This window comes from Schistocerca serialis, chromosome 6, assembly GCF_023864345.2.
Source record: "Schistocerca serialis cubense isolate TAMUIC-IGC-003099 chromosome 6, iqSchSeri2.2, whole genome shotgun sequence".
Taxonomy (NCBI): Eukaryota; Metazoa; Arthropoda; class Insecta; order Orthoptera; family Acrididae; genus Schistocerca; species Schistocerca serialis.
In genome coordinates this window covers 277,454,306-277,463,859 of record NC_064643.1, presented here as the reverse complement: position 1 = coordinate 277,463,859, position 9,554 = coordinate 277,454,306, and the positions used below count along the sequence as shown (strand labels likewise).

The 9,554-nt window shown below is 42.1% G+C and overlaps 1 pseudogene; it reads left to right on the top strand.

Moving 5' to 3' along the window:
• Positions 1–1,946: 1,946 nt before the first annotated feature.
• Positions 1,947–2,064, top strand: LOC126485424 (5S ribosomal RNA; annotated as a pseudogene).
• The last annotated feature ends 7,490 nt before the right edge of the window (positions 2,065–9,554 follow it).

Below are 9,554 nucleotides of genomic sequence, written 5' to 3'. Positions count from 1 at the left end.
AAGCTGCTTGAGATGGAGCGACCACGTAATTTCGGTTGTAGGGAATGTGAATGGTCGACATCGGTTTGCTTGGAGAATTTTAACAAAGTGTATGTTCGATCAGCAAGCGAGTGTTACGGAAATGCTACGTGGGGATCCGTAGAGGGATGAGTTACAGTTTGCAGAACACTACAGATAAAGTTTAGTGAACAGGCATTTGCCTCAGATTGCAGAACTATCATAACGATACCAACATACTTTCGCGAAATGACCCCAAAAAGAAGGTGAATCAGGGCTCGTACGACAACATATGGACTATCGTTTTTCCCTTGCTCCATTTGTGAGAGGAACGGGGAAGGGAATGATTAAAATGGTAAAAGGTATCCTCCCCCATGCAACGTACGGTGGCTTGTGGAATGTGTATGCAAATGTAGATATAGATTTAGGTAAGTAGCTGAAGTTTCAGAAATTGGATGGCATTAACCAGGACTACTTGCATTCAGAATTTCGAATTGCAAGATAAGTGTTCTTTATGGTGGGTGTGAGTTCGAGCGAGGGTAAGGAGAGGAATAGGAAGGATCGGGGAAAGGTTGGCAGGGGCGTGGCAACTCGTATAAGTTTCGCAGTGCATGCGGAAACAGTTTTGATTTCACGACATACAGTTCAGGGTACACTTGTTACTGATGGCATTCATCTAATGTTCTGCCATTCTCCAAACTGATAATGAATTCATACGTGTGTGTGTGTGTGTGTGTGTGTGTGTGTGTGTGTGTGTGTGTGTGTGCGCGTGTGTATGTGTGTGTATGCACGTGTGGGGGGGGGGCGACTAGGGGAGGTGGTAGGGGGAGTGGGGGGTTGGTAGCCCGTCCACCACTATGAACACCTCCCCCCCCCCCCACACACACACACACAACCGTGAAATAATTTCTACTGAATTGATGTTCTGGTGAATATGTACAAAGGGGCACGCTAAATCACGTTTGTCTTTTTCAAAATTTTATTAGGAGTAATTATTTCGTTAGGTACAGTTTGTGGTAATTAGGTATATCTTGTCGTAATAAAGAAAGGCTTATAATGGTGAAAATAGTGTTTTATTGCGTTGTGGACTACAGCTGATTACTGGGGACACAGCAATATTGGTTTCTTCCGGGAGTAATGAGAGCAGCAGCGTGACGTTGCAATAACGGAAAACTATACTCATTGGCAACTCCGGGCACTTCCAGATTTATTAGACGGTGCTAGCAGCGGTGCATAATACGAGCACAGATAACGGTATTCTCATAAATCGACATAAATTATTGAAATAGTGCAGAGATACGCTGCATTATTTAACTGCCCTTAAAAATTCATACAGCTCTGCATTTCAATTCGTTAATGACAGAGCTCTTTATTAAATCATTTCAGTCACGGATTTCTGCTACTCATTTTTCCTGCCAGTTGTTCAATACCTGTAATGCGTAACATTTATATTTTGTGCGTACACTGTTTTAAATGACACAGCACTCTGTTAGAGTGTTCAGAATACAGTGGTATGTCCACTCTTCAAATATTCCAGTTTTCTCAGAATCATCAGCTTTTTCTATTCAAAGCTACAATCAGTTGAATGTAAAATTATTAAGCAAATGGGAGACATCTGTCCTAAGATATCTGTCACTCTGTACACGTCACACGGACTGAGACCCATCGACATTTTACGTCATCAGCAGTGGAAAGGTGTAACGCCCGGATACTGAGCAACCGGTATAATGCACGTTGCAAATACCACCAAACTACTAGATATACACCGCCGTTACGTAAGTGAGAAAAATTTAGATAACTATTTGTTCTAAATTATCAACTGAAGATGGAACTAATATTCAGGACCACCTTTTGTGAATAATCATCAAAAATTTCTGTGACTGGTGATTGTGTATTTCGACCCATTAAGAGATTAAAACTAAAATAAAGACACAGCCTTCAGCAATATCGGCTACGGTCTTACCACAGTGGATACACCGGTTCCCGTCAGATCACCGAAGTTAAGCGCTGTCGGGCGTGGCCGGCGCTTGGATGGGTGACCATCCGGGCTGCCATATACTGTTGCCATTCTCCGGGGTGATGTCAACTGAGGAGCTGCTCAATCGAATAGTAGCGGTTCCGGTCAAAGGAAACCATAATGACGATAGGGAGAGTGGTATGCTGACCACACGCCCCTCCTACCCGCATCCTCATCTCAGGATGACACGGCGGTCGGATGGTAACGATGGGCCACTTGTAGCCTGAAGATGGAATGCTTCATCAATATCGTTACGTGAAAACACTGACATTCCTTCTATACGTATTTTATTCCTGTGTGCTTTCATCCTTTAGCTGGGCGGAGTGAGTGCGGTCCTAGGCGCTACAGTCTGGAGCCGAGCGACCGCTGCGGTCGCAGGTTCGAATCCTGCCTCGGGCGTGGATGTGTGTGATGTCCTTAGGTTGGTTAGGTTTAATTAGTTCTAAGTTCTAGGCGACTGATGACCTCAGAAGTTAAGTCGCATAGTGCTCAGAGCCATTTTTTCAATCCTTTAGTTACTGTGAAGTATGATCTTTTTGACAACTGTTGAGACAGATAAAAGTATGGCAGTGTACGATTTGAAAGAAAACTCTCAGATAAAGTTTATCACTTTCATAGTCCTCCTCTCCTTTCGTTTTTGGAGCATCACCTGCGACCAGCTTTGCGAAAGACACGGCGACACTTTCTGTGCAACCCACCCGTCACTTTCCACGTGGCTGCTCTGTTCGGTCGATGGGACTGGAAAGTACTGTACCATCCACCATACTTCGCGGACTTAAGTCTTGTGATTTTTATTTGCTTCCGAAGATGAAGGAACCACTTTGTGGCATTCACTTCAGAAGTATTCCAGAGATTCGACAGGCAGTCGACCGTTCCATTCTCATCATCAACAGAACAGGCTCTGCTTACGCTATACTAAGCCTTCCACATCACTAGCAACGGGTTCTACACAACGCTGGTGACCACTCTGAATGACAGGAACAGGTGCAAACATGTGACTCTTTAGTATCGGATGTGAATAAATAGTTTCCACTATTTAAGTTCCAACACTCGTACTTCTATAATCACGTAGCTTCACTAGCTATGCAGGTTGATTCTGTGATGATAAAAAGTTTCAGGGATGATGGATAAGGGTAAATGTATCAATTTGACATTAGGGCAAGAAACGACCGAGTCGTAAGTTATATGCCAAAATCATTTTGATTCCTCTGACTGTAAAATACAGAGAAGAGTAGCACTAACTAGGTTTGTGAAACATATTTCACTTGCTGTTCGTCAACAGATATGGTTCCCACATTAAGGAGTTCCACTTCACTTTTGAGTGAGGGTTCGTGAACACCTGGATCAGACATTCCCTGAAAAGTGAATAACCAGACGAGATCCTGTTTGACAAACTGCCTATTGGCTTCTGTCTCGTGTTCTTCGGCTGACGTTCATCTAATGATTTTTCTGACGTTTCGCCAGCACGAGTGGCTGGCATTGTCAAAGCTTCACCCTCCATTGCCGGTGGTGAACTGGAGCCGAGCTCGCGGCCGCAGACTATATGTACCTGGCGCGCCAACGTCCGAGGGCTTCTCCGCGGTCATTTCCGGTGCGGTTCTCCTCTTGCTACCTGCGACGGTCGTTCGCTGCAGTACGGGAAGCCAGGATCCGTTTACCTTAAGGCTTTCCTCTTTCTTGTTGAAACTGTTCACGTGTTTTTGTATTTCTACAGCTTCTCTAAACAAGCGTGTGTGATAGTGCTTCTCTACAGCCAGAACTTCCGTGTCGGCGAATTTTATTACGTGGTCGGTCTCATTCAGTGCGTGCTCTGCCACGGCCGATTTCTACACCTGCCCCAACCGGCAATGTCGCTTATGCTCTTTGATCCTGGTGTTAATGGATCGTCCAGTCATTCCGACATAAACTTTTCCGCATGTGCATGGTATACGGTATATTGCCGACATTGCAAGTGGGTCTCTTTTCTCCTTCGCCGATCTATGACACTCTTTGATCTTCCTTGTCGGTTTGAAAATCGTCTTTACGCCATGTTTGCGCAATATACGGCCAATTCTGTCCGTCACTCTGGGAATGTATGGCAGAAAGGCCGTACCCGACATTTCTTCTTCTGGTTCCTTACTTCGCCGAGTGTTTGGCTCTGTTACACTTCTAATGTAATTTGTGGAGTACTCATTGCTCCTCAGAACAGTTTCCAGGTGTTGCATTTCTCGTTTGAGGTGTTGCGGCTCACATATTAGTCCTGCTCTCGTTACGAGCGTACTAATCATGCCTCTTTTCTGGCTCGGGTGGTGGTTTGACAGTTTGTGCCGGTATCGGTCCGTGTGTGTCGGTTTTCGATACACGCTGTGTCCCAGGTTTTCGCCGTCCCCTGTGACCAGCACATCTAGAAATGGCAGTTTTTCTACTTCCATGGTAAATGTCATGTTGGCATGGAGGCTGTTCAAGTGCCTTAGGAAGTCACCGAGCTGTTCTTCACCATGGCTCCACACCACGAAAGTATCATCGACGTACCTGTACCACACCTTAGGTTTGCAAGTCGCCGAGTCCAGTGCCTGTGCTTCGAAGTGTTCCTTGAAGAAGTTGGCCACCACTGGACCACTGGACTGAGAGGACTACCCATGGCGACGCCTTCCAGCTGTTCGTAGAAATCACCATTACACGTGAAATAGCTCGTGGTGAGACATGCATGGAAGAGCTTTTTGATGTCTTGCGGGAACATGGAACCGATGTCTCCAGAGCGTCACTGAGTGGCACTTTCGTAAATAACGAAACAATATCAAAGCTGACCAGTATGTCGTTTGGTGCAAGTTTCAGTTCCTTCAGCTTCTCAATGAAATGTCCTGAGTCCTTAATGTATGTGTCGATCTTCCCCACGTGTGGCTGGAGCAGAGAGGCCAAGTGTTTTGCCAGTTTATACGTTGGTGAGCCAGGCCGAAGAACCCGAGACAAAAGCCAATAGGCTGTTTGTCAACAAGTGGCCACGAAAGCCTTAACAATTTTGGAGATCCTGTTTCCTCGCCAGAACGTTCATCTGATCTCGCCCCACTTTTTTTCTTCTCGTGTGGCTCGTGTGAACAGTCTTATGTAAGAGACTCCAGTGGGGTCAGAAGAGGATCTCCTGGCAAGAATTTTCGCTGCCTGCAACAATGTGCAAACGATACCGGGGATAGTAGAAGAGGTACCACAGAACTTTGTGTGACGACGCCGTGCCTTCATTGCCACTGACGGATGCTGTTCTGAACAACTGTTGTAAATGTAACAATTTGTGAAATTTGTGCAGGTAAATGGAATACATTATTAGTTTATCATAAACAGGATTACCGGTCCCTCTGACGTCAACTGATGTGCACCGCTACTGCGCCATCAGAAGGAGAAATTATGTGAGGGTATTCTGTACGTTATGCCCAGAGTTCGGAAGTTTGGGCCCTTTGGTTTCCGCGCTGCGCGAGGCTAAGGCGAAACTTGGGTGTATATCGGCTAATACTTTCCGAGTCGATGATTTCCGGATCAGGGTCCCTTACCTCAAATCGATACATTTATCCTTCACCATCATCGCTGTAAGTTTGTAACGTCATCAATGAATCATCCTATATAATATCTACACCTAAATCTACATCTACATAGATAGTCCACAAGCCACCGTATGGCGCATGGCGAAGGGTACCACTAACTAGTCATCACGTTTCCTGTTCCTGTCGCAAATAGAGCGAGGGAAAAACGACTGTCTATAAGACTCAGTACGAGCCTTAGTTTCTCTTACTTCTTACCTGCTTTAGCAACACACATGAAATTAATAATAAAAATGAAGCAATCATTGACAAATACAATATTCTCTTATTTGCGACCACAATGGCTCTCCATTCTTTAATTACTTTAAATAAATACCGCTATTACTAGTGAGCGTGGCATCACATCATATTCCGCAGATGTTCAAAATAAATAATTCAAACACATTTTCGATTCTCATTTGAGTGTACCATCATAATTCAAATCCTCAATACCTCGCTTCATGTAGCAAACGGAAGAAATAATGTTTTAATAAAATCTTTGCAAAGAGTGTGGAGAGAGTCATGGCCGGTAGGGGCATCTGCAAAAAGCACGCTGACGACAGCGGGGTGATTACGGTAACAAATGTCTCTGATAACGCCAGTATGGGTAGAAGACTAATTTTCCTTTTCGCCGTTGTAATTGTGCCAGTTGCTGGTACCATTCGCTCTTAGCACATGCGATCGCGCGCAGATAAATGTTTCTCTTTTCGCGGGAATGCGTACAAATTTAATTATAAGAGATTAATAGCCCATTAAAAACAGCAGTACACCCCCGTGTGTGTGGTAAAGCGCATTAGTAGTAGAATACTTGCACTGCCATCCACTGCATATGGGCATGACCATTGATATCAGCCATCTCCGATGTGACCGAAAATGGGAAAAGTGAGGTAATAAATTTGCAAATGGAGAAAAAAAAAAGTCCGCGAAACATGGAATGCAGTTTGTACTCTCCCTTTAACAAGTCTTCCTCACGTTTAGCGACACTTTGTGACCAACGAAAGGGTGTTAGCCACGCAGTATTAACGAGAAATGTATTAAAACAACGAGTCATATTCTGTAACATTCAGATATGAGTAAATTTTAAAGAGAAAATGTTTGGAAGAAATTAGAGTTGAGTCGAGGGACATTTACTTAAATCAGCATAATTAAAGAAGCGATGCTTTGAAAAAATTATGTCCACTATTGATATAAAGAGACAGAACACAGTCTGGAGCAGTGTATACATTTATTTATCGTGATGGCCAATTTAGATATCATTAATGGTTCATCTTTAGTTCTAGTGTGGAAAAATGCAGAGCGTCAAAAATATGATAAGCGTATGTAGCGTTAAACACAGCAGTATACTAACATTAAAAACAGTTTAATATTACATTATCAAAACTGAAACCCTTTAGATCAACTGTTCTCTGAAGCACTAGCTAAGATGATCTATTAACCGTATCGCTATCATTCATAAAAAATAAATAAGTGTAGGGTCCAGCCACTATATTTTTTGACCTTCTTCACCCTTCAGTGAAGCTACACACCCATCCTTCCGTCAACCTTTTCCAAAGGAGCTGATGCTATTTTCTGTACGGTGCTACTGTTTACAAGAGTTTACACACAAACTTCCCATTTTTCTTTGACTTAATGAATACCGCCGAACGACGAAGCGGTAGAGGTGCTTATTCATCTTGTTGGGCAAAAGTTTAAGTGGTGCACAAACAAGAATTCCTAGAAATTACACAGTGGAGTTTTCATATCCAAACAGGGAACGTGAAGTAGTCAAATTGGGCATCAAATTAACCTGTTTTGAAAAATGAATATTTAGTTTCGTGAAAGTAATTAGGGTATTAAAAACTTAATTGGTAAAATTGAAATATTACACTTACAGATGCTGTTACTGTACATATGTAAATAAAGCGTCAAAAAATATCAAATCACAGCATAAATATAAACTTACCTGTTTTCTGTTGATCATACGGTCTTAACTATAACTGAATATCTATTGATAAATAAATGTATTTCATGATTTCTGAACAAAACTTGAAAATAAAAGAAAATTGAAGAAACGGTGAAATGTTTTGTGAAATGAGTGATCTGAAGTTATCTAAAAGTAGGAAATAAAAGAGATTATAGAAACCATTTGCGCTCCTTTGGATGTTTCTCGGAATCATGTACAGCAAATGATGTTCCAACTGAGAATTTAAAGTTCATTTTTTAACTTAGAATTTCATAATTTTAAACAGTACTAGGAAATATTTCTCTGGTGGTATTTCATACACTGGTCTCTTTACGTCACTAACACATGAGCATTTCAGCTGTGGTACTGACTTCGAACACAATTCTAACGGGCATCAAATATTTCTCTATACATATATGTGGTTCCGAAAGGACAGACGCCGTTTTGATCTTGCTGTCAGTATGAATAAAGACACAAAGAAATTAAGGACATTATCTGCCAGTGGGCATTGAATTACATCAAGATGCACTGAAGGGACACCTTGAGTATGAACGTTTATGGCGAGATGCCTCGAGTAGTGAGGCTAGTGGGCAGGGGCACTGCATCAGCAGTGTGTGGTGTGAGTTGACAATTTGGGTCTGGTAGGATGCGTGCTAGGGTGGTCCGTGCAGTTACGGTGACCACTGTGTCCTGCCTAGTAAGCAGGAGACACAGATTCGAATCCCAGTCATGCACAAGTTTTCAACTTGCCCTCTTAATATAAATCAATGGCCACCAGCAGCTAATGTACATGATTTCTTTGTGTCTTGTACTATTTCCCTAATGTTTTTTTGATTCTTGTTTTTAGACAAATCATTTCGTAAACCATTTCACCGTTTTCATTTCCTTTCATATTTTTAATCCGTGGTGTCAATACCTAACCAAGTTTGAATATATGAACCGTCAGCCATCACCATCTAACTACTCACAACACTGAATTGTGGGTGCTAATAAATTATGCTTAGTGTTCGAAGTCAGTCAAATATTTATAATGCACTTCTTTTACGCAGTCAAGCGTTTTGTGACTCCAGAAACACTCTTTGATGAAATTTATCTTTCTCTCCTTGTGGTTCGTTTGATAATTCGTAATAGTTCATAAATATCTGCTCGACTGTCGTGATGTCAGTGAAGCTGTAGGTAGCGTATCATGTGATGACGAGTCCGTAGTGTACGTACGTAAGCAGCGCTCTATATTCCGCTTCAGCGCGATATTAATATTTCACAGTTGCTACACGGCAAAAATCTTTACGTAGGCTTTGAACACCAATAATGTTGCAAGGTATGATGTTACTGCGTTACTACCAGACTTTCTTCTCTTTCTGCAAGTACTGGACTTTGGTATACTAAACCCCTTCCTGAATAAGCACTTCCTAAATTGAAAGCCACTTAATGAGTACGCCTACGTGCAGATGGTGTTTGATACCTATAGCGCTTTAAAATATCCTATTAGGCCGAAACTGGCCAATCCTGTAACATGTAGAAAATAAAAACGTTTGAAAATCAATCAATAAAAGGCAAAGGAAGAGCTATGTGTCCAACCTCCAATAAATTCTCGGCTATGGTAGCCTATAACAAGAAAATCATCGAGTTACAGAATTCACATGAATGCTTTGTAATTAAAACATGTGGAAGTATCTGGTTCCAAAATCTGACGGCTGTAGTAAGAAATTTAGTTTACTGATCTCTGCTTCTAGTAAAATGGAAGGCGTTTGAGATTTACTTGGAAAGGTGAATGGTGCGTAGAAAACAAATCCTTATAAAGCAAGTCTTATTCATCCTAAAATTCAGTGACGAGGTGAAGGTATTTCTCACAGATATTTTACTGAATGTAATGACATAATAAAGATGTACTAGAGATAGCAGTTGACAGAACAGGTCACGATACAGTTATTGTAATTCGCAGATAAGCGGTGATTAAATGCCCCGTAAGTTCGCTCACCTTTGAAAGTTTAATTCTTACAAGGAAGTGCAATAACACAACGTGGCAAAGACCAGCCATTTTTAGGGAACC